The sequence below is a fragment of the Schistocerca piceifrons genome, unplaced genomic scaffold (assembly GCF_021461385.2).
Source record: "Schistocerca piceifrons isolate TAMUIC-IGC-003096 unplaced genomic scaffold, iqSchPice1.1 HiC_scaffold_2411, whole genome shotgun sequence".
In the NCBI taxonomy this organism is placed as follows: Eukaryota; Metazoa; Arthropoda; class Insecta; order Orthoptera; family Acrididae; genus Schistocerca; species Schistocerca piceifrons.
Genome location: NW_025728351.1, coordinates 36,672 through 63,761, shown reverse-complemented (window position 1 = coordinate 63,761; position 27,090 = coordinate 36,672). Strand labels below are relative to the sequence as shown.

The 27,090-nt window shown below is 49.4% G+C and overlaps 10 non-coding genes across 10 annotated transcripts; all 10 read right to left on the bottom strand.

Moving 5' to 3' along the window:
- Positions 1–892: 892 nt before the first annotated feature.
- Positions 893–1,011, bottom strand: LOC124743063. Its single transcript, XR_007010384.1, has one exon. It is a non-coding gene; the product is annotated as a 5S ribosomal RNA (ribosomal RNA).
- An 8,734-nt stretch (positions 1,012–9,745) lies between these two features.
- On the bottom strand, positions 9,746–9,864 carry LOC124743020. The gene has a single exon (XR_007010346.1). It is a non-coding gene; the product is annotated as a 5S ribosomal RNA (ribosomal RNA).
- An 8,610-nt stretch (positions 9,865–18,474) lies between these two features.
- On the bottom strand, positions 18,475–18,593 carry LOC124743062. Its single transcript, XR_007010383.1, has one exon. It is a non-coding gene; the product is annotated as a 5S ribosomal RNA (ribosomal RNA).
- A 1,024-nt stretch (positions 18,594–19,617) lies between these two features.
- LOC124743019 lies at positions 19,618–19,736 on the bottom strand. The gene has a single exon (XR_007010345.1). It is a non-coding gene; the product is annotated as a 5S ribosomal RNA (ribosomal RNA).
- Positions 19,737–20,761: 1,025 nt separating this feature from the next.
- LOC124743061 lies at positions 20,762–20,880 on the bottom strand. The gene has a single exon (XR_007010382.1). It is a non-coding gene; the product is annotated as a 5S ribosomal RNA (ribosomal RNA).
- A 1,024-nt stretch (positions 20,881–21,904) lies between these two features.
- On the bottom strand, positions 21,905–22,023 carry LOC124743102. Its single transcript, XR_007010419.1, has one exon. It is a non-coding gene; the product is annotated as a 5S ribosomal RNA (ribosomal RNA).
- A 1,025-nt stretch (positions 22,024–23,048) lies between these two features.
- LOC124743059 lies at positions 23,049–23,167 on the bottom strand. Its single transcript, XR_007010380.1, has one exon. It is a non-coding gene; the product is annotated as a 5S ribosomal RNA (ribosomal RNA).
- A 1,024-nt stretch (positions 23,168–24,191) lies between these two features.
- LOC124743101 lies at positions 24,192–24,310 on the bottom strand. Its single transcript, XR_007010418.1, has one exon. It is a non-coding gene; the product is annotated as a 5S ribosomal RNA (ribosomal RNA).
- A 1,025-nt stretch (positions 24,311–25,335) lies between these two features.
- LOC124743099 lies at positions 25,336–25,454 on the bottom strand. The gene has a single exon (XR_007010417.1). It is a non-coding gene; the product is annotated as a 5S ribosomal RNA (ribosomal RNA).
- Positions 25,455–26,479: 1,025 nt separating this feature from the next.
- LOC124743058 lies at positions 26,480–26,598 on the bottom strand. The gene has a single exon (XR_007010379.1). It is a non-coding gene; the product is annotated as a 5S ribosomal RNA (ribosomal RNA).
- Between the last annotated feature and the right edge of the window lie 492 nt (positions 26,599–27,090).

Genomic DNA, 27,090 nt, shown 5'->3' with positions numbered 1-27,090 from the left:
CTGAGTTCCAAAACTTATGAGCCGGAAGGACGTGCTTCGTGTATTTTTTTTTTGTGAGCTTTATAAATTTATTTATTAACATTACATCGTTACAAGCTAACAACTTTACAACATAAAACATGAACAGAATTGTAATTTTAAGCACTTCCTTCCGCAATCCGACGTGCCAGCAGAGCGACTGCCGAACTAGCGGGCGCGCCGCCGTGTGTGTGAGACGCGCAGCTTCTCGTTGCACCTCCTGTCATCCGCTTGGCGCGTGCAGCCTTCGACACTCGCGGAAGACGCATCTTGTCCCTGGCGTCCAGCGCAGGAAGGCTGGCGCGCGGCCGGCCGGCGTGTGGCCTGTGCGGGGTGTGGCAGTGTCTTGTTGGAGGGCGCCACTGCTGGCGATGTGAGCTTCCTCGCCTCGCCTCGCCTCGCCTCAGACGAGGTGTTTGCGTAATTTGCAGTGCATTCGCACCATTCCTGTCCCTGTGCCTGTCCCCGTCCCGACTTGTCCCGACTTTGCTCGACTGCCGCTCGCTGCCGCTCGGGTCGTGGCCCATATAACAGCGCAAGCACAAGAAACGTCTGCAGGAGATGAGGAGACGAGACGAGACGACTAAAGAATAACTTTATGATTACATATCGAAGTAGGAATTGTACACCGCTACACAACAACAGGCGCTGACGTATTTCAGAACATATCTGCCTATTCGTACTGTTTTGTCGTTTTCAAAGACTTCCTGGCGAACTTGGTTAGCACATTCTCCCTCAAACTGAGACATTTACTGCAATTTCGTACCTTATGGTCACTACAGTAGTTTAAAATGCTTAAGCAAGAATCTTTGTCACAACAGAACGGTGGTATGGAAAGAGGGCGGTATAAAAAAAAAAAAAGTAAATGAAGGGGAGCCAACAGCACGTGGTGTTCCCAGGCGGTCACCCATCCAAGTACTAACCACGCCCGATGTTGCTTAACTTCGGTGATCGGACGAGAACCGGTGTACTCAACATGGTATGGCCGTTGGCGCCCATATAATGTAGGCGCATGGCAGAATTCGCATTCGGTTCTTATCCCAACACACACAAAATCTTACTTTTCGGTCGAAAGCAGCCGCATTTTTTTTTATTGACAATTCGTCACGTTAGCGCGAACGCAATCCTGAGTTCCAAAACTTATGAGCCGGAAGGACGTGCTTCGTGTATTTTTTTTTTGTGAGCTTTATAAATTTATTTATTAACATTACATCGTTACAAGCTAACAACTTTACAACATAAAACATGAACAGAATTGTAATTTTAAGCACTTCCTTCCGCAATCCGACGTGCCAGCAGAGCGACTGCCGAACTAGCGGGCGCGCCGCCGTGTGTGTGAGACGCGCAGCTTCTCGTTGCACCTCCTGTCATCCGCTTGGCGCGTGCAGCCTTCGACACTCGCGGAAGACGCATCTTGTCCCTGGCGTCCAGCGCAGGAGGGCTGGCGCGCGGCCGGCCGGCGTGTGGCCTGTGCGGGGTGTGGCAGTGTCTTGTTGGAGGGCGCCACTGCTGGCGATGTGAGCTTCCTCGCCTCGCCTCGCCTCGCCTCAGACGAGGTGTTTGCGTAATTTGCAGTGCATTCGCACCATTCCTGTCCCTGTGCCTGTCCCCGTCCCGACTTGTCCCGACTTTGCTCGACTGCCGCTCGCTGCCGCTCGGGTCGTGGCCCATATAACAGCGCAAGCACAAGAAACGTCTGCAGGAGATGAGGAGACGAGACGAGACGACTAAAGAATAACTTTATGATTACATATCGAAGTAGGAATTGTACACCGCTACACAACAACAGGCGCTGACGTATTTCAGAACACATCTGCCGATTCGTACTGTTTTGTCGTTTTCAAAGACTTCCTGGCGAACTTGGTTAGCACATTCTCCCTCAAACTGAGACATTTACTGCAATTTCGTACCTTATGGTCACTACAGTAGTTTAAAATGCTTAAGCAAGAATCTTTGTCACAACAGAACGGTGGTATGGAAAGAGGGCGGTATAAAAAAAAAAAAAGTAAATGAAGGGGAGCCAACAGCACGTGGTGTTCCCAGGCGGTCAACCATCCAAGTACTAACCACGCCCGATGTTGCTTAACTTCGGTGATCGGACGAGAACCGGTGTACTCAACATTTTTTTTTTTTTTTTTTTTTTTTTTTTTTTTTTTGACGAGAACCGGTGTATTCATCATTTTTTTTTTTTTTTTTTTTTTTTTGCCCAATGATGCTTAACTTCGGTGATCGGACGAGAACCGGTGTATCCATCATTTCTTTTTTTTTTTTTTTTAAATTTTTTTGCCCAATGATGCTTAACTTCGGTGATCGGACGAGAACCGGTGCAATCATCATTTTTTTTTTTTTTTTTTTTTTACCGGTGTTTCCATCATTTTTTTTTTTTTACCGGTGTATACATCTTTTTTTTTTTCGTAACAAAAGGGAAATGGGCCTCCAATGTATGAAAAACGAAAACGTGTGAATACCTCCCATAATACGCAAAAATAAAGAAATAAAAAACGGCTTCACGCCGTAACAACCGGCGGTGACGACGGTCCAAAGGGAACACAAAACATACAAAAGCAACCAAGACTATACAGCCACCGAAAAAGAATAATCAGTGCGGGACACCATAAGGGAAAACTCCATTCACTGTGCAAACGAGAAAAACCGGTAAACGCCGGCACCCAAGCCGAACGAGAAAGAACGAGACGTGGCACCAACAAAAACACACTTAAGCACACGGCGGGGTGTAATTACCGTGTACGGGGATCGTTGAATCCGGAAAAACTATGAAGAAAGCGCACACGACGAATTTTTTTTTTTTTAATTTTTTTTTGTTGATTTTTTTTTTTATTTTTTTGTTTTTTTTTTTTTTTTTTTTTTTTTAGCAACAGAAAACATCGCTGCTTGTGTTGTCTCCAAACCACTGTGAAGTTCTACAGCGACAGAAATTAAAAATGAGTGGAGCACAAGCACGAGGCAAAAGATGATAACGTCACTATTAAAAACACTGACTACACTGCCACGAAAACTAAAATCAAACATTATTCAAGAAAGTCGTTTCAAACTCAAATCCGCAATACAAAAGTGCATAAATTTAACAAGGACTGCCACTAAAAGGCCAGAACTAAAATAAAAAACATGAAGCAACGAGCTCATCCCGTTGCGTACTAGAGTGAACGGTACAGTGTGCCACAAAAGGAAACTTAAGCATTCAATCAAACATCACTCGACACTGTGAGCGAATGGTTACAAAACGTAGGCGCACTAGATGAACTAAAAGTTATGTTCTCATTTTGTGTTTTTTTTTTTTTTTTTTGGCAATGATAATCTCAAAAACAACGGAACAATTCAAGCCCCAATCGGCTTGAAACTAACGGAAAGAAAACCAAAAAGCTCGGGACAGAACTAGAAGACAAGCCACGAAAGTACTCAGCGTGGAAAGAAAAATGTTATATATAGATACATATATAGATGAATGTACATAAACAAAAGTATTAATATATACGTTATTTACGTATGGGCCGCCAATATTGCGTGAGCGTCCCGGCGGCCAATAAACACAGGCTAATTTTGGTATAACCAGATACGTAGACACACACACACACACACACACACACACACACACACACACACACACACACACACACACACACAAACATTGAGAAAGGCTCAATTCACTTTATTTATCTGACGAAAAATTGCGTCGACATGCTGCATAAGTTACACTCTAAGATTCTGGTACAGAAGAAAAACAGTCCTGCGCATCAAATTAGTGACGTATTAGGAATCCGTTTAAGTCATGTATCCAAGTATCGTTTTACGTTCCATAGAAATACAAATCAAATATTTAGAAAAAAGACATTGTTTGGGAAAACAATGGTGTCATCACAGCAGTTGGTCAAAAGCATAATTTAGAGCAATTGTTAAAAAATTGGCAAAAGTCTGAGTATAGTCATTCCGGGAGTGAATAAGACGATGCTGCGCAGACAGATATTCAAGATAGAGAAAATCATCCGCCAGCTGCAATTGCAGGAGAGCATATACAGTATGTGCAGTGAGCCACGTAGTAGCCGCACGTTTCGTGGCCGGATAAGGTCGAAAATCCGGAATCAGCGCGACGTCCACTGAGAAGCTGGCAGGACTCGTGCGATTGACCAGGGCAAGAAGCTTAACGGCGATGGTCCAAATCGACGCCGATCGCGGACACGAAAATCGGTGTTCGAGTGTGTCGTCGCAGGAGCAATAATCACACAAGCCAGACGGCCGCAAATGAATGCGACACATCTTGTCGTTCGTGGGGAAGGCTCGATTCACGACCTTATACCACAAACTACTAACGTCCGGCGGCAAGTAAGGGGCGTGGATGTTGGCCCACACTGTCCGCCATGCCGATTCAGGAAAACGCAATTCCATCTTATTGCTAGCAGGCCGCCCCCGCAAAGCGGAATACACGCCCCGCGCTGATCTCGTCCGAGGATCGAGGTCGTCAGCACCGAGATAACTCTTGTGCAAGAAAAAGTCCCGAACATAACGCAGGCGGTATGGGATCCCGGTCGGATCGAGTGGAGCCAGCTCAGAGGAGGGACGATAAACACGGAACAAAAGAGTCGTGAGATGCGAGGCGTTCTTCTCAATCGTGACACAAGTTCTATTAATCAGTAAAGCAGATGCTTTGGTCACGAAGTGGATCAGGCCAAGCCCACCTCGGTCACGCGGCAAAGTACACGTGAGATAAGCCACTTTAAAAACATCCCCCCGCCACAGAAACCAATAGACCGCTTGCGTTATGGCACGTCCTAGTTCTATCGGGACGTGAAATAGTTGGGCTAAGTACCAGGCCTTGCTGAGTAAGAACGAATTGATCAGCGCGACCCTCTGTGTTAGCGCCAAGGTGCGAGTGGCACTCAAGTGAGCCATCGCGCGTATACCATACAGAACAAGACGCCAATTGGAAGCCGCCGTCTGCAAAAGATTAGGTCGAAATCGGACGCCCAAAATTTTATGCTCACGAGTGACCGTAAACCACGGGCGCGAGAAACCGCGTGAAAACGCATGAATCGGTAGAAAGACGGTTTTACGAGGATTAATTTTCGCGCCCGATGCAAGTTCGTATGTGTTTAGAATGGCACGAATAACGTCGAAATCAGAGACCGAGGACACCAACAAACCAAGATCATCGGCATATGCACTGCACACGTATTTGGTACCGCCAAGACGCAAACCCTGACAAGAAGATGCCAATTTCCGCAACAGAGGGTCCAAAGAGATCGCAAATAACGCCATTGATAAAGGGCATCCTTGTTTCACTGAGCATCGTACAGGAACAGGCTCCGAAAAACATCCATTAATGCAAACTCGTGATGACGACGCCGTAAACAAATTAAAGAGCATGTTGATAAAGGTCGCTCCGAAACCAAATTGTTGCAACACCCGCCGTAGATATTGGTGGCCCACCCTATCGAACGCCATAGCAAAATCGATTGACAAAATGCCCAAAGGGTGTCTGTGCGTCGTCGCATACGCAATTGCGTCGCGATACGTCAACACAGCGTCGTAAATCGTGCGTTGTGGCACAGCACAGAATTGGTACTCACTAACCACTTTGCGCATGATCACTTTCAAACGAAGCGCTACACATTTCGTAAATAATTTGTAGTCACCGTTGAGGAGAGTGAGGGGACGTAAGTCACACATTTTACGATTAGTCGGTGTCTTTGGAGCTAGGGTCACTACGCCTTCCAAAAAAGATGGAGGAAGCGACACACCATTTAAGATTTCATTATACATAGTGGTCAGTACAGGACCAAAGAAACACCAAAAGTGAAGATAGAATTCCGGCGGGAAGCCGTCAGCGCCGGGCGATTTGTTCTTCGCACACTGTTTGAGCACGTCACGCACTTCCTCGACAGTGAACGGTTCAATAAGGTGGAGACGATCGGTGACTGTGAGAACCCGCGGAACGTCAGCAAGGAGATCAGAGACGGCGACATCGTCACTGTCTTTAGCACTAAAAAGATCGACAAAGTGCCGGTGTGCCTCAGCAACAATCTCCGACTGAGTGCTGACGCGCACGCCATCAGCTGTTTCCAGTTCTGTGACGTAACGGCGCGCCGCCCGACGGCGCTCCCGCAAGTAATGAAACAAGGAAGGCGCTTCGTCGTCAAAGGAACCAGGAGCCTGACTCCGCACAACACTACCTTTCAGCGACTTCGTCTTCAGGGCCAAAAGACGGGTTTTAATTTGCCGAATCTGCGCCCACCTGAGACCCGGAGTGTTCGGCTGTAGGCGGATCGCGTCATTGAGACAAGTTTCATAAAACTGCATAGTGGACCTCTCCCAATGAGCAAGCTGTCGACTAAATTCACAGATAGCTTTACGGAGCGCTGGCTTCACGTATTCCACCCACCACGATAGAACAGTGGGATACACGGCACGATATTTCGCAGCCTGCTGCCACACACGAGAAACAACCGGTTCAAAACCAGGATGCGACAAATGACAAACATTAAACTTCCACATAGTCCGCATACGGGGTGTTGTGGCTAGCAAAGAATGGAAGCGACAAACATATGCACAGTGGTCCGAAAAGAGAACGGGATGCACCTTAGACTCGATAACACAACCCTTTTTGGCACCAGAAATATAAATGCGATCGATCCGGCTCCGACCGGTCACGTAATAATAAGTAAACCCCGGTTCGGCGGGATACAAATGACGCCAGGTATCGACCAATTTCATTTCCGTGACAAGCGTTTGGAGTTCTAAGCATTTGTAGGGCCGTGGCTCCTGGTCTCTATCAGCCAACACACAATTAAAATCACCACCCAACACTATTGGCAGGTGGGTGCCAGAAAGAAGATGACAAATATCTCTGCTATAAAACACGCGACGCTGCAGCTTCCCCTCAGCACCGGAAGGTGCGTACACGTTCACGTATCGGATGTTGTTGACCGTACAGGCCACCCCACGCCCGTTAGGTATCGTAGCAACGTCCGTGTAAGCAATGCCGGCCCTAACTAACAACGCAGTGCCACAGTTACATTCCGGATCAAAGTTAAACAACACCTGATAGCCGGGAACAAATTGTAAAAGATCGGACACAACTTCTTGCAAAAAGACTACGTCGGCAGCGACAAAACGTAAAAAGTCCACCAAGCTCAAGTACTTAGCACGCGACGCCAAACGGTTGAGATTTACGGTAGCGACAACAGATGGAAGGTGCGCTACCATACACGAAAGAAACAAACAAAGAAGCTAGACGGTAGTGAAAGTACCGTCAGCCTCCTCCACATCCTCTCCCCAGTCATACGGTTGCGCGTGCGAAGACGCACCCGCAACATCCGTGAGCGTGGGCGCACCGGAACTTCCCACCGACATAGGTACGTCGTGCGTGGGAGGGACCGACGCGAGATCTTGTGAAGACGGGCGCGCGCGGGGCTCAGGAGGCTCCTCGGCTTTTCGCTTTTGCGAGGAATGGACCGGAATAGGCGCAGGATCGACATCGGTATCCATTGCACCGCCCGTTGCCCCAGAATGTAACACACCCTGCAAATGGCGGACCATTTCCTGCCGGCGTTCGTCCGCACGCGCGTGCTGACTACCGGCCACCGAATGCTGCTGACGGCGCCCAGAAGGGGCAGCCGGCCGAGCGTCAGGAACGACACGCTGCGCGGTTTTTTGAGACGCCTTCGGCTGTAACTTTGAAGGCGTCGAACGCGGAGAGGGTTTACGTTCCGGAGACGGGCTACGCTCCCTGCCAGAAGAGGACCGTTGCGATAAAAACACAGAAGTGCTTACACTACGTGCCCGATCAACAGAGCCGCGACGCCGGGAAGCAGTGTCGCGCCGCGACCTAGGTTTTTGCGGTGCAGGAGCCTTTGGTGGAGCACAAGCAGCTACAGGAGCAGGAACCGATTCCGGAGGAAGCACAACGGGGGCAGTACGCTGATGGACAGGTTCTGAGACCGATGTGTCAGACACTTTTGGGGACGACATAAAGACGCGTTCAACAGGGATGGATTCGGACGGGTCGGAGTGTATATGTGCCACATTATGAGAGACATCAGGTGGAACAATGTCCATCACGACAACGTCGGAGGGCACCGGGTTCGCCACGATATCAGAAGCAACAACCGGAGCGGGTTCGGCACTCGTCTCTGTCGACGCGGACGGAATGTCCGACCGTGTAACAAGAGCAACATCAACAGCAACAGGCGAAGGCACGACCGACACGACCGAACCGACCGAACCGACATCAACAACAGGGACGACAGACGTTATGTCCATTGCAACAGCGGTGTCAGCACGGCGGGCAGGCGAAGGGGGTGCACCTAATGCAACTGCCGCCCACGTTGTCTGTGCGTCACCGTCATCGCCAAGTGGCAACTGCACCGGACGCCTACGGCGCGGACAATGTTGTCTAAAGTGGTCCGTAGCGTTACAATATGAACAAGTTTGTGGTTGTCCACTGTATGTAAGGAAGGCACGATGACCGGCCATATACAAAAATGACGGAACATGCTTTCTCACTATCATTCGAACGCTACGAATACCATTTTCCACTTGAAAAGGGTACGCAGCCGACCACTTCTCTTTTACAACCGACAACACAGTGCCGTAGGGGCCAAGACAACGTGAGATGGTCTCGTTTTTGACCTCAAAGGGAAGGTTAAACACCCGCACATTACGAACACCAAAACCTGCATTTGTAATATTAACATTACTAACACTGCCGTCAGAATGTTTAAATTTTCGCACACCATCATTTACGGACACGATACTGTCACAAAGTTCCGAATTACTGAGCTTTACGAAAAGAGAATTGAGGAACGTGTCTAACTGCAAGCCAAGGACGTCACTATCGGTTAACTTTAAGTCATTGATTAACCAATGATGAATTTCTAAAGCAGTCGGGCGGGACACATTGCGGTCGAATTCGCACTGGATATTATTCTCGCGATCTTCAGAGTCCATGTCTACTCACAGTTGTGATGAAAACCAGCAACCGCGAGGCGAAGAGCCGCCACGTGGCACAGCGAGCACGCGACTGGCACAAACACCAACGGCCGAGCGGAGCGCGCGCCGCCGAGGTGTGGCTGGGCGCGTGCAGCCTTCGACACTCGCGGAAGACGCATCTTGTCCCTGGCGTCCAGCGCAGGAGGGCTGGCGCGCGGCCGGCCGGCGTGTGGCCTGTGCGGGGTGTGGCAGTGTCTTGTTGGAGGGCGCCACTGCTGGCGATGTGAGCTTCCTCGCCTCGCCTCGCCTCGCCTCAGACGAGGTGTTTGCGTAATTTGCAGTGCATTCGCACCATTCCTGTCCCTGTGCCTGTCCCCGTCCCGACTTGTCCCGACTTTGCTCGACTGCCGCTCGCTGCCGCTCGGGTCGTGGCCCATATAACAGCGCAAGCACAAGAAACGTCTGCAGGAGATGAGGAGACGAGACGAGACGACTAAAGAATAACTTTATGATTACATATCGAAGTAGGAATTGTACACCGCTACACAACAACAGGCGCTGACGTATTTCAGAACATATCTGCCTATTCGTACTGTTTTGTCGTTTTCAAAGACTTCCTGGCGAACTTGGTTAGCACATTCTCCCTCAAACTGAGACATTTACTGCAATTTCGTACCTTATGGTCACTACAGTAGTTTAAAATGCTTAAGCAAGAATCTTTGTCACAACAGAACGGTGGTATGGAAAGAGGGCGGTATAAAAAAAAAAAAAGTAAATGAAGGGGAGCCAACAGCACGTGGTGTTCCCAGGCGGTCAACCATCCAAGTACTAACCACGCCCGATGTTGCTTAACTTCGGTGATCGGACGAGAACCGGTGTACTCAACATGGTATGGCCGTTGGCGCCCATATAATGTAGGCGCATGGCAGAATTCGCATTCGGTTCTTATCCCAACACACACAAAATCTTACTTTTCGGTCGAAAGCAGCCGCATTTTTTTTTATTGACAATTCGTCACGTTAGCGCGAACGCAATCCTGAGTTCCAAAACTTATGAGCCGGAAGGACGTGCTTCGTGTATTTTTTTTTTGTGAGCTTTATAAATTTATTTATTAACATTACATCGTTACAAGCTAACAACTTTACAACATAAAACATGAACAGAATTGTAATTTTAAGCACTTCCTTCCGCAATCCGACGTGCCAGCAGAGCGACTGCCGAACTAGCGGGCGCGCCGCCGTGTGTGTGAGACGCGCAGCTTCTCGTTGCACCTCCTGTCATCCGCTTGGCGCGTGCAGCCTTCGACACTCGCGGAAGACGCATCTTGTCCCTGGCGTCCAGCGCAGGAGGGCTGGCGCGCGGCCGGCCGGCGTGTGGCCTGTGCGGGGTGTGGCAGTGTCTTGTTGGAGGGCGCCACTGCTGGCGATGTGAGCTTCCTCGCCTCGCCTCGCCTCGCCTCAGACGAGGTGTTTGCGTAATTTGCAGTGCATTCGCACCATTCCTGTCCCTGTGCCTGTCCCCGTCCCGACTTGTCCCGACTTTGCTCGACTGCCGCTCGCTGCCGCTCGGGTCGTGGCCCATATAACAGCGCAAGCACAAGAAACGTCTGCAGGAGATGAGGAGACGAGACGAGACGACTAAAGAATAACTTTATGATTACATATCGAAGTAGGAATTGTACACCGCTACACAACAACAGGCGCTGACGTATTTCAGAACATATCTGCCTATTCGTACTGTTTTGTCGTTTTCAAAGACTTCCTGGCGAACTTGGTTAGCACATTCTCCCTCAAACTGAGACATTTACTGCAATTTCGTACCTTATGGTCACTACAGTAGTTTAAAATGCTTAAGCAAGAATCTTTGTCACAACAGAACGGTGGTATGGAAAGAGGGCGGTATAAAAAAAAAAAAAGTAAATGAAGGGGAGCCAACAGCACGTGGTGTTCCCAGGCGGTCAACCATCCAAGTACTAACCACGCCCGATGTTGCTTAACTTCGGTGATCGGACGAGAACCGGTGTATCCATCATTTCTTTTTTTTTTTTTTTTTAAATTTTTTTGCCCAATGATGCTTAACTTCGGTGATCGGACGAGAACCGGTGCAATCATCATTTTTTTTTTTTTTTTTTTTTTACCGGTGTTTCCATCATTTTTTTTTTTTTACCGGTGTATACATCTTTTTTTTTTTCGTAACAAAAGGGAAATGGGCCTCCAATGTATGAAAAACGAAAACGTGTGAATACCTCCCATAATACGCAAAAATAAAGAAATAAAAAACGGCTTCACGCCGTAACAACCGGCGGTGACGACGGTCCAAAGGGAACACAAAACATACAAAAGCAACCAAGACTATACAGCCACCGAAAAAGAATAATCAGTGCGGGACACCATAAGGGAAAACTCCATTCACTGTGCAAACGAGAAAAACCGGTAAACGCCGGCACCCAAGCCGAACGAGAAAGAACGAGACGTGGCACCAACAAAAACACACTTAAGCACACGGCGGGGTGTAATTACCGTGTACGGGGATCGTTGAATCCGGAAAAACTATGAAGAAAGCGCACACGACGAATTTTTTTTTTTTTAATTTTTTTTTGTTGATTTTTTTTTTTATTTTTTTGTTTTTTTTTTTTTTTTTTTTTTTTTTTTTTAGCAACAGAAAACATCGCTGCTTGTGTTGTCTCCAAACCACTGTGAAGTTCTACAGCGACAGAAATTAAAAATGAGTGGAGCACAAGCACGAGGCAAAAGATGATAACGTCACTATTAAAAACACTGACTACACTGCCACGAAAACTAAAATCAAACATTATTCAAGAAAGTCGTTTCAAACTCAAATCCGCAATACAAAAGTGCATAAATTTAACAAGGACTGCCACTAAAAGGCCAGAACTAAAATAAAAAACATGAAGCAACGAGCTCATCCCGTTGCGTACTAGAGTGAACGGTACAGTGTGCCACAAAAGGAAACTTAAGCATTCAATCAAACATCACTCGACACTGTGAGCGAATGGTTACAAAACGTAGGCGCACTAGATGAACTAAAAGTTATGTTCTCATTTTGTGTTTTTTTTTTTTTTTTTTGGCAATGATAATCTCAAAAACAACGGAACAATTCAAGCCCCAATCGGCTTGAAACTAACGGAAAGAAAACCAAAAAGCTCGGGACAGAACTAGAAGACAAGCCACGAAAGTACTCAGCGTGGAAAGAAAAATGTTATATATAGATACATATATAGATGAATGTACATAAACAAAAGTATTAATATATACGTTATTTACGTATGGGCCGCCAATATTGCGTGAGCGTCCCGGCGGCCAATAAACACAGGCTAATTTTGGTATAACCAGATACGTAGACACACACACACACACACACACACACACACACACACACACACACACACACACACACACACACACACAAACATTGAGAAAGGCTCAATTCACTTTATTTATCTGACGAAAAATTGCGTCGACATGCTGCATAAGTTACACTCTAAGATTCTGGTACAGAAGAAAAACAGTCCTGCGCATCAAATTAGTGACGTATTAGGAATCCGTTTAAGTCATGTATCCAAGTATCGTTTTACGTTCCATAGAAATACAAATCAAATATTTAGAAAAAAGACATTGTTTGGGAAAACAATGGTGTCATCACAGCAGTTGGTCAAAAGCATAATTTAGAGCAATTGTTAAAAAATTGGCAAAAGTCTGAGTATAGTCATTCCGGGAGTGAATAAGACGATGCTGCGCAGACAGATATTCAAGATAGAGAAAATCATCCGCCAGCTGCAATTGCAGGAGAGCATATACAGTATGTGCAGTGAGCCACGTAGTAGCCGCACGTTTCGTGGCCGGATAAGGTCGAAAATCCGGAATCAGCGCGACGTCCACTGAGAAGCTGGCAGGACTCGTGCGATTGACCAGGGCAAGAAGCTTAACGGCGATGGTCCAAATCGACGCCGATCGCGGACACGAAAATCGGTGTTCGAGTGTGTCGTCGCAGGAGCAATAATCACACAAGCCAGACGGCCGCAAATGAATGCGACACATCTTGTCGTTCGTGGGGAAGGCTCGATTCACGACCTTATACCACAAACTACTAACGTCCGGCGGCAAGTAAGGGGCGTGGATGTTGGCCCACACTGTCCGCCATGCCGATTCAGGAAAACGCAATTCCATCTTATTGCTAGCAGGCCGCCCCCGCAAAGCGGAATACACGCCCCGCGCTGATCTCGTCCGAGGATCGAGGTCGTCAGCACCGAGATAACTCTTGTGCAAGAAAAAGTCCCGAACATAACGCAGGCGGTATGGGATCCCGGTCGGATCGAGTGGAGCCAGCTCAGAGGAGGGACGATAAACACGGAACAAAAGAGTCGTGAGATGCGAGGCGTTCTTCTCAATCGTGACACAAGTTCTATTAATCAGTAAAGCAGATGCTTTGGTCACGAAGTGGATCAGGCCAAGCCCACCTCGGTCACGCGGCAAAGTACACGTGAGATAAGCCACTTTAAAAACATCCCCCCGCCACAGAAACCAATAGACCGCTTGCGTTATGGCACGTCCTAGTTCTATCGGGACGTGAAATAGTTGGGCTAAGTACCAGGCCTTGCTGAGTAAGAACGAATTGATCAGCGCGACCCTCTGTGTTAGCGCCAAGGTGCGAGTGGCACTCAAGTGAGCCATCGCGCGTATACCATACAGAACAAGACGCCAATTGGAAGCCGCCGTCTGCAAAAGATTAGGTCGAAATCGGACGCCCAAAATTTTATGCTCACGAGTGACCGTAAACCACGGGCGCGAGAAACCGCGTGAAAACGCATGAATCGGTAGAAAGACGGTTTTACGAGGATTAATTTTCGCGCCCGATGCAAGTTCGTATGTGTTTAGAATGGCACGAATAACGTCGAAATCAGAGACCGAGGACACCAACAAACCAAGATCATCGGCATATGCACTGCACACGTATTTGGTACCGCCAAGACGCAAACCCTGACAAGAAGATGCCAATTTCCGCAACAGAGGGTCCAAAGAGATCGCAAATAACGCCATTGATAAAGGGCATCCTTGTTTCACTGAGCATCGTACAGGAACAGGCTCCGAAAAACATCCATTAATGCAAACTCGTGATGACGACGCCGTAAACAAATTAAAGAGCATGTTGATAAAGGTCGCTCCGAAACCAAATTGTTGCAACACCCGCCGTAGATATTGGTGGCCCACCCTATCGAACGCCATAGCAAAATCGATTGACAAAATGCCCAAAGGGTGTCTGTGCGTCGTCGCATACGCAATTGCGTCGCGATACGTCAACACAGCGTCGTAAATCGTGCGTTGTGGCACAGCACAGAATTGGTACTCACTAACCACTTTGCGCATGATCACTTTCAAACGAAGCGCTACACATTTCGTAAATAATTTGTAGTCACCGTTGAGGAGAGTGAGGGGACGTAAGTCACACATTTTACGATTAGTCGGTGTCTTTGGAGCTAGGGTCACTACGCCTTCCAAAAAAGATGGAGGAAGCGACACACCATTTAAGATTTCATTATACATAGTGGTCAGTACAGGACCAAAGAAACACCAAAAGTGAAGATAGAATTCCGGCGGGAAGCCGTCAGCGCCGGGCGATTTGTTCTTCGCACACTGTTTGAGCACGTCACGCACTTCCTCGACAGTGAACGGTTCAATAAGGTGGAGACGATCGGTGACTGTGAGAACCCGCGGAACGTCAGCAAGGAGATCAGAGACGGCGACATCGTCACTGTCTTTAGCACTAAAAAGATCGACAAAGTGCCGGTGTGCCTCAGCAACAATCTCCGACTGAGTGCTGACGCGCACGCCATCAGCTGTTTCCAGTTCTGTGACGTAACGGCGCGCCGCCCGACGGCGCTCCCGCAAGTAATGAAACAAGGAAGGCGCTTCGTCGTCAAAGGAACCAGGAGCCTGACTCCGCACAACACTACCTTTCAGCGACTTCGTCTTCAGGGCCAAAAGACGGGTTTTAATTTGCCGAATCTGCGCCCACCTGAGACCCGGAGTGTTCGGCTGTAGGCGGATCGCGTCATTGAGACAAGTTTCATAAAACTGCATAGTGGACCTCTCCCAATGAGCAAGCTGTCGACTAAATTCACAGATAGCTTTACGGAGCGCTGGCTTCACGTATTCCACCCACCACGATAGAACAGTGGGATACACGGCACGATATTTCGCAGCCTGCTGCCACACACGAGAAACAACCGGTTCAAAACCAGGATGCGACAAATGACAAACATTAAACTTCCACATAGTCCGCATACGGGGTGTTGTGGCTAGCAAAGAATGGAAGCGACAAACATATGCACAGTGGTCCGAAAAGAGAACGGGATGCACCTTAGACTCGATAACACAACCCTTTTTGGCACCAGAAATATAAATGCGATCGATCCGGCTCCGACCGGTCACGTAATAATAAGTAAACCCCGGTTCGGCGGGATACAAATGACGCCAGGTATCGACCAATTTCATTTCCGTGACAAGCGTTTGGAGTTCTAAGCATTTGTAGGGCCGTGGCTCCTGGTCTCTATCAGCCAACACACAATTAAAATCACCACCCAACACTATTGGCAGGTGGGTGCCAGAAAGAAGATGACAAATATCTCTGCTATAAAACACGCGACGCTGCAGCTTCCCCTCAGCACCGGAAGGTGCGTACACGTTCACGTATCGGATGTTGTTGACCGTACAGGCCACCCCACGCCCGTTAGGTATCGTAGCAACGTCCGTGTAAGCAATGCCGGCCCTAACTAACAACGCAGTGCCACAGTTACATTCCGGATCAAAGTTAAACAACACCTGATAGCCGGGAACAAATTGTAAAAGATCGGACACAACTTCTTGCAAAAAGACTACGTCGGCAGCGACAAAACGTAAAAAGTCCACCAAGCTCAAGTACTTAGCACGCGACGCCAAACGGTTGAGATTTACGGTAGCGACAACAGATGGAAGGTGCGCTACCATACACGAAAGAAACAAACAAAGAAGCTAGACGGTAGTGAAAGTACCGTCAGCCTCCTCCACATCCTCTCCCCAGTCATACGGTTGCGCGTGCGAAGACGCACCCGCAACATCCGTGAGCGTGGGCGCACCGGAACTTCCCACCGACATAGGTACGTCGTGCGTGGGAGGGACCGACGCGAGATCTTGTGAAGACGGGCGCGCGCGGGGCTCAGGAGGCTCCTCGGCTTTTCGCTTTTGCGAGGAATGGACCGGAATAGGCGCAGGATCGACATCGGTATCCATTGCACCGCCCGTTGCCCCAGAATGTAACACACCCTGCAAATGGCGGACCATTTCCTGCCGGCGTTCGTCCGCACGCGCGTGCTGACTACCGGCCACCGAATGCTGCTGACGGCGCCCAGAAGGGGCAGCCGGCCGAGCGTCAGGAACGACACGCTGCGCGGTTTTTTGAGACGCCTTCGGCTGTAACTTTGAAGGCGTCGAACGCGGAGAGGGTTTACGTTCCGGAGACGGGCTACGCTCCCTGCCAGAAGAGGACCGTTGCGATAAAAACACAGAAGTGCTTACACTACGTGCCCGATCAACAGAGCCGCGACGCCGGGAAGCAGTGTCGCGCCGCGACCTAGGTTTTTGCGGTGCAGGAGCCTTTGGTGGAGCACAAGCAGCTACAGGAGCAGGAACCGATTCCGGAGGAAGCACAACGGGGGCAGTACGCTGATGGACAGGTTCTGAGACCGATGTGTCAGACACTTTTGGGGACGACATAAAGACGCGTTCAACAGGGATGGATTCGGACGGGTCGGAGTGTATATGTGCCACATTATGAGAGACATCAGGTGGAACAATGTCCATCACGACAACGTCGGAGGGCACCGGGTTCGCCACGATATCAGAAGCAACAACCGGAGCGGGTTCGGCACTCGTCTCTGTCGACGCGGACGGAATGTCCGACCGTGTAACAAGAGCAACATCAACAGCAACAGGCGAAGGCACGACCGACACGACCGAACCGACCGAACCGACATCAACAACAGGGACGACAGACGTTATGTCCATTGCAACAGCGGTGTCAGCACGGCGGGCAGGCGAAGGGGGTGCACCTAATGCAACTGCCGCCCACGTTGTCTGTGCGTCACCGTCATCGCCAAGTGGCAACTGCACCGGACGCCTACGGCGCGGACAATGTTGTCTAAAGTGGTCCGTAGCGTTACAATATGAACAAGTTTGTGGTTGTCCACTGTATGTAAGGAAGGCACGATGACCGGCCATATACAAAAATGACGGAACATGCTTTCTCACTATCATTCGAACGCTACGAATACCATTTTCCACTTGAAAAGGGTACGCAGCCGACCACTTCTCTTTTACAACCGACAACACAGTGCCGTAGGGGCCAAGACAACGTGAGATGGTCTCGTTTTTGACCTCAAAGGGAAGGTTAAACACCCGCACATTACGAACACCAAAACCTGCATTTGTAATATTAACATTACTAACACTGCCGTCAGAATGTTTAAATTTTCGCACACCATCATTTACGGACACGATACTGTCACAAAGTTCCGAATTACTGAGCTTTACGAAAAGAGAATTGAGGAACGTGTCTAACTGCAAGCCAAGGACGTCACTATCGGTTAACTTTAAGTCATTGATTAACCAATGATGAATTTCTAAAGCAGTCGGGCGGGACACATTGCGGTCGAATTCGCACTGGATATTATTCTCGCGATCTTCAGAGTCCATGTCTACTCACAGTTGTGATGAAAACCAGCAACCGCGAGGCGAAGAGCCGCCACGTGGCACAGCGAGCACGCGACTGGCACAAACACCAACGGCCGAGCGGAGCGCGCGCCGCCGAGGTGTGGCTGGGCGCGTGCAGCCTTCGACACTAGCGGAAGACGCATCTTGTCCCTGGCGTCCAGCGCAGGAGGGCTGGCGCGCGGCCGGCCGGCGTGTGGCCTGTGCGGGGTGTGGCAGTGTCTTGTTGGAGGGCGCCACTGCTGGCGATGTGAGCTTCCTCGCCTCGCCTCGCCTCGCCTCAGACGAGGTGTTTGCGTAATTTGCAGTGCATTCGCACCATTCCTGTCCCTGTGCCTGTCCCCGTCCCGACTTGTCCCGACTTTGCTCGACTGCCGCTCGCTGCCGCTCGGGTCGTGGCCCATATAACAGCGCAAGCACAAGAAACGTCTGCAGGAGATGAGGAGACGAGACGAGACGACTAAAGAATAACTTTATGATTACATATCGAAGTAGGAATTGTACACCGCTACACAACAACAGGCGCTGACGTATTTCAGAACATATCTGCCTATTCGTACTGTTTTGTCGTTTTCAAAGACTTCCTGGCGAACTTGGTTAGCACATTCTCCCTCAAACTGAGACATTTACTGCAATTTCGTACCTTATGGTCACTACAGTAGTTTAAAATGCTTAAGCAAGAATCTTTGTCACAACAGAACGGTGGTATGGAAAGAGGGCGGTATAAAAAAAAAAAAAGTAAATGAAGGGGAGCCAACAGCACGTGGTGTTCCCAGGCGGTCACCCATCCAAGTACTAACCACGCCCGATGTTGCTTAACTTCGGTGATCGGACGAGAACCGGTGTACTCAACATGGTATGGCCGTTGGCGCCCATATAATGTTGGCGCATGGCAGAATTCGCATTCGGTTCTTATCCCAACACACACAAAATCTTACTTTTCGGTCGAAAGCAGCCGCATTTTTTTTTATTGACAATTCGTCACGTTAGCGCGAACGCAATCCTGAGTTCCAAAACTTATGAGCCGGAAGGACGTGCTTCGTGTATTTTTTTTTGTGAGCTTTATAAATTTATTTATTAACATTACATCGTTACAAGCTAACAACTTTACAACATAAAACATGAACAGAATTGTAATTTTAAGCACTTCCTTCCGCAATCCGACGTGCCAGCAGAGCGACTGCCGAACTAGCGGGCGCGCCGCCGTGTGTGTGAGACGCGCAGCTTCTCGTTGCACCTCCTGTCATCCGCTTGGCGCGTGCAGCCTTCGACACTCGCGGAAGACGCATCTTGTCCCTGGCGTCCAGCGCAGGAGGGCTGGCGCGCGGCCGGCCGGCGTGTGGCCTGTGCGGGGTGTGGCAGTGTCTTGTTGGAGGGCGCCACTGCTGGCGATGTGAGCTTCCTCGCCTCGCCTCGCCTCGCCTCAGACGAGGTGTTTGCGTAATTTGCAGTGCATTCGCACCATTCCTGTCCCTGTGCCTGTCCCCGTCCCGACTTGTCCCGACTTTGCTCGACTGCCGCTCGCTGCCGCTCGGGTCGTGGCCCATATAACAGCGCAAGCACAAGAAACGTCTGCAGGAGATGAGGAGACGAGACGAGACGACTAAAGAATAACTTTATGATTACATATCGAAGTAGGAATTGTACACCGCTACACAACAACAGGCGCTGACGTATTTCAGAACATATCTGCCTATTCGTACTGTTTTGTCGTTTTCAAAGACTTCCTGGCGAACTTGGTTAGCACATTCTCCCTCAAACTGAGACATTTACTGCAATTTCGTACCTTATGGTCACTACAGTAGTTTAAAATGCTTAAGCAAGAATCTTTGTCACAACAGAACGGTGGTATGGAAAGAGGGCGGTATAAAAAAAAAAAAAGTAAATGAAGGGGAGCCAACAGCACGTGGTGTTCCCAGGCGGTCAACCATCCAAGTACTAACCACGCCCGATGTTGCTTAACTTCGGTGATCGGACGAGAACCGGTGTACTCAACATGGTATGGCCGTTGGCGCCCATATAATGTAGGCGCATGGCAGAATTCGCATTCGGTTCTTATCCCAACACACACAAAATCTTACTTTTCGGTCGAAAGCAGCCGCATTTTTTTTTATTGACAATTCGTCACGTTAGCGCGAACGCAATCCTGAGTTCCAAAACTTATGAGCCGGAAGGACGTGCTTCGTGTATTTTTTTTTTGTGAGCTTTATAAATTTATTTATTAACATTACATCGTTACAAGCTAACAACTTTACAACATAAAACATGAACAGAATTGTAATTTTAAGCACTTCCTTCCGCAATCCGACGTGCCAGCAGAGCGACTGCCGAACTAGCGGGCGCGCCGCCGTGTGTGTGAGACGCGCAGCTTCTCGTTGCACCTCCTGTCATCCGCTTGGCGCGTGCAGCCTTCGACACTCGCGGAAGACGCATCTTGTCCCTGGCGTCCAGCGCAGGAGGGCTGGCGCGCGGCCGGCCGGCGTGTGGCCTGTGCGGGGTGTGGCAGTGTCTTGTTGGAGGGCGCCACTGCTGGCGATGTGAGCTTCCTCGCCTCGCCTCGCCTCGCCTCAGACGAGGTGTTTGCGTAATTTGCAGTGCATTCGCACCATTCCTGTCCCTGTGCCTGTCCCCGTCCCGACTTGTCCCGACTTTGCTCGACTGCCGCTCGCTGCCGCTCGGGTCGTGGCCCATATAACAGCGCAAGCACAAGAAACGTCTGCAGGAGATGAGGAGACGAGACGAGACGACTAAAGAATAACTTTATGATTACATATCGAAGTAGGAATTGTACACCGCTACACAACAACAGGCGCTGACGTATTTCAGAACATATCTGCCTATTCGTACTGTTTTGTCGTTTTCAAAGACTTCCTGGCGAACTTGGTTAGCACATTCTCCCTCAAACTGAGACATTTACTGCAATTTCGTACCTTATGGTCACTACAGTAGTTTAAAATGCTTAAGCAAGAATCTTTGTCACAACAGAACGGTGGTATGGAAAGAGGGCGGTATAAAAAAAAAAAAAGTAAATGAAGGGGAGCCAACAGCACGTGGTGTTCCCAGGCGGTCACCCATCCAAGTACTAACCACGCCCGATGTTGCTTAACTTCGGTGATCGGACGAGAACCGGTGTACTCAACATGGTATGGCCGTTGGCGCCCATATAATGTAGGCGCATGGCAGAATTCGCATTCGGTTCTTATCCCAACACACACAAAATCTTACTTTTCGGTCGAAAGCAGCCGCATTTTTTTTTATTGACAATTCGTCACGTTAGCGCGAACGCAATCCTGAGTTCCAAAACTTATGAGCCGGAAGGACGTGCTTCGTGTATTTTTTTTTGTGAGCTTTATAAATTTATTTATTAACATTACATCGTTACAAGCTAACAACTTTACAACATAAAACATGAACAGAATTGTAATTTTAAGCACTTCCTTCCGCAATCCGACGTGCCAGCAGAGCGACTGCCGAACTAGCGGGCGCGCCGCCGTGTGTGTGAGACGCGCAGCTTCTCGTTGCACCTCCTGTCATCCGCTTGGCGCGTGCAGCCTTCGACACTCGCGGAAGACGCATCTTGTCCCTGGCGTCCAGCGCAGGAGGGCTGGCGCGCGGCCGGCCGGCGTGTGGCCTGTGCGGGGTGTGGCAGTGTCTTGTTGGAGGGCGCCACTGCTGGCGATGTGAGCTTCCTCGCCTCGCCTCGCCTCGCCTCAGACGAGGTGTTTGCGTAATTTGCAGTGCATTCGCACCATTCCTGTCCCTGTGCCTGTCCCCGTCCCGACTTGTCCCGACTTTGCTCGACTGCCGCTCGCTGCCGCTCGGGTCGTGGCCCATATAACAGCGCAAGCACAAGAAACGTCTGCAGGAGATGAGGAGACGAGACGAGACGACTAAAGAATAACTTTATGATTACATATCGAAGTAGGAATTGTACACCGCTACACAACAACAGGCGCTGACGTATTTCAGAACATATCTGCCTATTCGTACTGTTTTGTCGTTTTCAAAGACTTCCTGGCGAACTTGGTTAGCACATTCTCCCTCAAACTGAGACATTTACTGCAATTTCGTACCTTATGGTCACTACAGTAGTTTAAAATGCTTAAGCAAGAATCTTTGTCACAACAGAACGGTGGTATGGAAAGAGGGCGGTATAAAAAAAAAAAAAGTAAATGAAGGGGAGCCAACAGCACGTGGTGTTCCCAGGCGGTCAACCATCCAAGTACTAACCACGCCCGATGTTGCTTAACTTCGGTGATCGGACGAGAACCGGTGTACTCAACATGGTATGGCCGTTGGCGCCCATATAATGTAGGCGCATGGCAGAATTCGCATTCGGTTCTTATCCCAACACACACAAAATCTTACTTTTCGGTCGAAAGCAGCCGCATTTTTTTTTATTGACAATTCGTCACGTTAGCGCGAACGCAATCCTGAGTTCCAAAACTTATGAGCCGGAAGGACGTGCTTCGTGTATTTTTTTTTTGTGAGCTTTATAAATTTATTTATTAACATTACATCGTTACAAGCTAACAACTTTACAACATAAAACATGAACAGAATTGTAATTTTAAGCACTTCCTTCCGCAATCCGACGTGCCAGCAGAGCGACTGCCGAACTAGCGGGCGCGCCGCCGTGTGTGTGAGACGCGCAGCTTCTCGTTGCACCTCCTGTCATCCGCTTGGCGCGTGCAGCCTTCGACACTCGCGGAAGACGCATCTTGTCCCTGGCGTCCAGCGCAGGAGGGCTGGCGCGCGGCCGGCCGGCGTGTGGCCTGTGCGGGGTGTGGCAGTGTCTTGTTGGAGGGCGCCACTGCTGGCGATGTGAGCTTCCTCGCCTCGCCTCGCCTCGCCTCAGACGAGGTGTTTGCGTAATTTGCAGTGCATTCGCACCATTCCTGTCCCTGTGCCTGTCCCCGTCCCGACTTGTCCCGACTTTGCTCGACTGCCGCTCGCTGCCGCTCGGGTCGTGGCCCATATAACAGCGCAAGCACAAGAAACGTCTGCAGGAGATGAGGAGACGAGACGAGACGACTAAAGAATAACTTTATGATTACATATCGAAGTAGGAATTGTACACCGCTACACAACAACAGGCGCTGACGTATTTCAGAACATATCTGCCTATTCGTACTGTTTTGTCGTTTTCAAAGACTTCCTGGCGAACTTGGTTAGCACATTCTCCCTCAAACTGAGACATTTACTGCAATTTCGTACCTTATGGTCACTACAGTAGTTTAAAATGCTTAAGCAAGAATCTTTGTCACAACAGAACGGTGGTATGGAAAGAGGGCGGTATAAAAAAAAAAAAAGTAAATGAAGGGGAGCCAACAGCACGTGGTGTTCCCAGGCGGTCACCCATCCAAGTACTAACCACGCCCGATGTTGCTTAACTTCGGTGATCGGACGAGAACCGGTGTACTCAACATGGTATGGCCGTTGGCGCCCATATAATGTAGGCGCATGGCAGAATTCGCATTCGGTTCTTATCCCAACACACACAAAATCTTACTTTTCGGTCGAAAGCAGCCGCATTTTTTTTTATTGACAATTCGTCACGTTAGCGCGAACGCAATCCTGAGTTCCAAAACTTATGAGCCGGAAGGACGTGCTTCGTGTATTTTTTTTTGTGAGCTTTATAAATTTATTTATTAACATTACATCGTTACAAGCTAACAACTTTACAACATAAAACATGAACAGAATTGTAATTTTAAGCACTTCCTTCCGCAATCCGACGTGCCAGCAGAGCGACTGCCGAACTAGCGGGCGCGCCGCCGTGTGTGTGAGACGCGCAGCTTCTCGTTGCACCTCCTGTCATCCGCTTGGCGCGTGCAGCCTTCGACACTCGCGGAAGACGCATCTTGTCCCTGGCGTCCAGCGCAGGAGGGCTGGCGCGCGGCCGGCCGGCGTGTGGCCTGTGCGGGGTGTGGCAGTGTCTTGTTGGAGGGCGCCACTGCTGGCGATGTGAGCTTCCTCGCCTCGCCTCGCCTCGCCTCAGACGAGGTGTTTGCGTAATTTGCAGTGCATTCGCACCATTCCTGTCCCTGTGCCTGTCCCCGTCCCGACTTGTCCCGACTTTGCTCGACTGCCGCTCGCTGCCGCTCGGGTCGTGGCCCATATAACAGCGCAAGCACAAGAAACGTCTGCAGGAGATGAGGAGACGAGACGAGACGACTAAAGAATAACTTTATGATTACATATCGAAGTAGGAATTGTACACCGCTACACAACAACAGGCGCTGACGTATTTCAGAACATATCTGCCTATTCGTACTGTTTTGTCGTTTTCAAAGACTTCCTGGCGAACTTGGTTAGCACATTCTCCCTCAAACTGAGACATTTACTGCAATTTCGTACCTTATGGTCACTACAGTAGTTTAAAATGCTTAAGCAAGAATCTTTGTCACAACAGAACGGTGGTATGGAAAGAGGGCGGTATAAAAAAAAAAAAAGTAAATGAAGGGGAGCCAACAGCACGTGGTGTTCCCAGGCGGTCAACCATCCAAGTACTAACCACGCCCGATGTTGCTTAACTTCGGTGATCGGACGAGAACCGGTGTACTCAACATGGTATGGCCGTTGGCGCCCATATAATGTAGGCGCATGGCAGAATTCGCATTCGGTTCTTATCCCAACACACACAAAATCTTACTTTTCGGTCGAAAGCAGCCGCATTTTTTTTTATTGACAATTCGTCACGTTAGCGCGAACGCAATCCTGAGTTCCAAAACTTATGAGCCGGAAGGACGTGCTTCGTGTATTTTTTTTTTGTGAGCTTTATAAATTTATTTATTAACATTACATCGTTACAAGCTAACAACTTTACAACATAAAACATGAACAGAATTGTAATTTTAAGCACTTCCTTCCGCAATCCGACGTGCCAGCAGAGCGACTGCCGAACTAGCGGGCGCGCCGCCGTGTGTGTGAGACGCGCAGCTTCTCGTTGCACCTCCTGTCATCCGCTTGGCGCGTGCAGCCTTCGACACTCGCGGAAGACGCATCTTGTCCCTGGCGTCCAGCGCAGGAGGGCTGGCGCGCGGCCGGCCGGCGTGTGGCCTGTGCGGGGTGTGGCAGTGTCTTGTTGGAGGGCGCCACTGCTGGCGATGTGAGCTTCCTCGCCTCGCCTCGCCTCGCCTCAGACGAGGTGTTTGCGTAATTTGCAGTGCATTCGCACCATTCCTGTCCCTGTGCCTGTCCCCGTCCCGACTTGTCCCGACTTTGCTCGACTGCCGCTCGCTGCCGCTCGGGTCGTGGCCCATATAACAGCGCAAGCACAAGAAACGTCTGCAGGAGATGAGGAGACGAGACGAGACGACTAAAGAATAACTTTATGATTACATATCGAAGTAGGAATTGTACACCGCTACACAACAACAGGCGCTGACGTATTTCAGAACATATCTGCCTATTCGTACTGTTTTGTCGTTTTCAAAGACTTCCTGGCGAACTTGGTTAGCACATTCTCCCTCAAACTGAGACATTTACTGCAATTTCGTACCTTATGGTCACTACAGTAGTTTAAAATGCTTAAGCAAGAATCTTTGTCACAACAGAACGGTGGTATGGAAAGAGGGCGGTATAAAAAAAAAAAAAGTAAATGAAGGGGAGCCAACAGCACGTGGTGTTCCCAGGCGGTCAACCATCCAAGTACTAACCACGCCCGATGTTGCTTAACTTCGGTGATCGGACGAGAACCGGTGTACTCAACATGGTATGGCCGTTGGCGCCCATATAATGTAGGCGCATGGCAGAATTCGCATTCGGTTCTTATCCCAACACACACAAAATCTTACTTTTCGGTCGAAAGCAGCCGCATTTTTTTTTATTGACAATTCGTCACGTTAGCGCGAACGCAATCCTGAGTTCCAAAACTTATGAGCCGGAAGGACGTGCTTCGTGTATTTTTTTTTTGTGAGCTTTATAAATTTATTTATTAACATTACATCGTTACAAGCTAACAACTTTACAACATAAAACATGAACAGAATTGTAATTTTAAGCACTTCCTTCCGCAATCCGACGTGCCAGCAGAGCGACTGCCGAACTAGCGGGCGCGCCGCCGTGTGTGTGAGACGCGCAGCTTCTCGTTGCACCTCCTGTCATCCGCTTGGCGCGTGCAGCCTTCGACACTCGCGGAAGACGCATCTTGTCCCTGGCGTCCAGCGCAGGAGGGCTGGCGCGCGGCCGGCCGGCGTGTGGCCTGTGCGGGGTGTGGCAGTGTCTTGTTGGAGGGCGCCACTGCTGGCGATGTGAGCTTCCTCGCCTCGCCTCGCCTCGCCTCAGACGAGGTGTTTGCGTAATTTGCAGTGCATTCGCACCATTCCTGTCCCTGTGCCTGTCCCCGTTCCGACTTGTCCCGACTTTGCTCGACTGCCGCTCGCTGCCGCTCGGGTCGTGGCCCATATAACAGCGCAAGCACAAGAAACGTCTGCAGGAGATGAGGAGACGAGACGAGACGACTAAAGAATAACTTTATGATTACATATCGAAGTAGGAATTGTACACCGCTACACAACAACAGGCGCTGACGTATTTCAGAACATATCTGCCTATTCGTACTGTTTTGTCGTTTTCAAAGACTTCCTGGCGAACTTGGTTAGCACATTCTCCCTCAAACTGAGACATTTACTGCAATTTCGTACCTTATGGTCACTACAGTAGTTTAAAATGCTTAAGCAAGAATCTTTGTCACAACAGAACGGTGGTATGGAAAGAGGGCGGTATAAAAAAAAAAAAAGTAAATGAAGGGGAGCCAACAGCACGTGGTGTTCCCAGGCGGTCACCCATCCAAGTACTAACCACGCCCGATGTTGCTTAACTTCGGTGATCGGACGAGAACCGGTGTACTCAACATGGTATGGCCGTTGGCGCCCATATAATGTAGGCGCATGGCAGAATTCGCATTCGGTTCTTATCCCAACACACACAAAATCTTACTTTTCGGTCGAAAGCAGCCGCATTTTTTTTTATTGACAATTCGTCACGTTAGCGCGAACGCAATCCTGAGTTCCAAAACTTATGAGCCGGAAGGACGTGCTTCGTGTATTTTTTTTTGTGAGCTTTATAAATTTATTTATTAACATTACATCGTTACAAGCTAACAACTTTACAACATAAAACATGAACAGAATTGTAATTTTAAGCACTTCCTTCCGCAATCCGACGTGCCAGCAGAGCGACTGCCGAACTAGCGGGCGCGCCGCCGTGTGTGTGAGACGCGCAGCTTCTCGTTGCACCTCCTGTCATCCGCTTGGCGCGTGCAGCCTTCGACACTCGCGGAAGACGCATCTTGTCCCTGGCGTCCAGCGCAGGAGGGCTGGCGCGCGGCCGGCCGGCGTGTGGCCTGTGCGGGGTGTGGCAG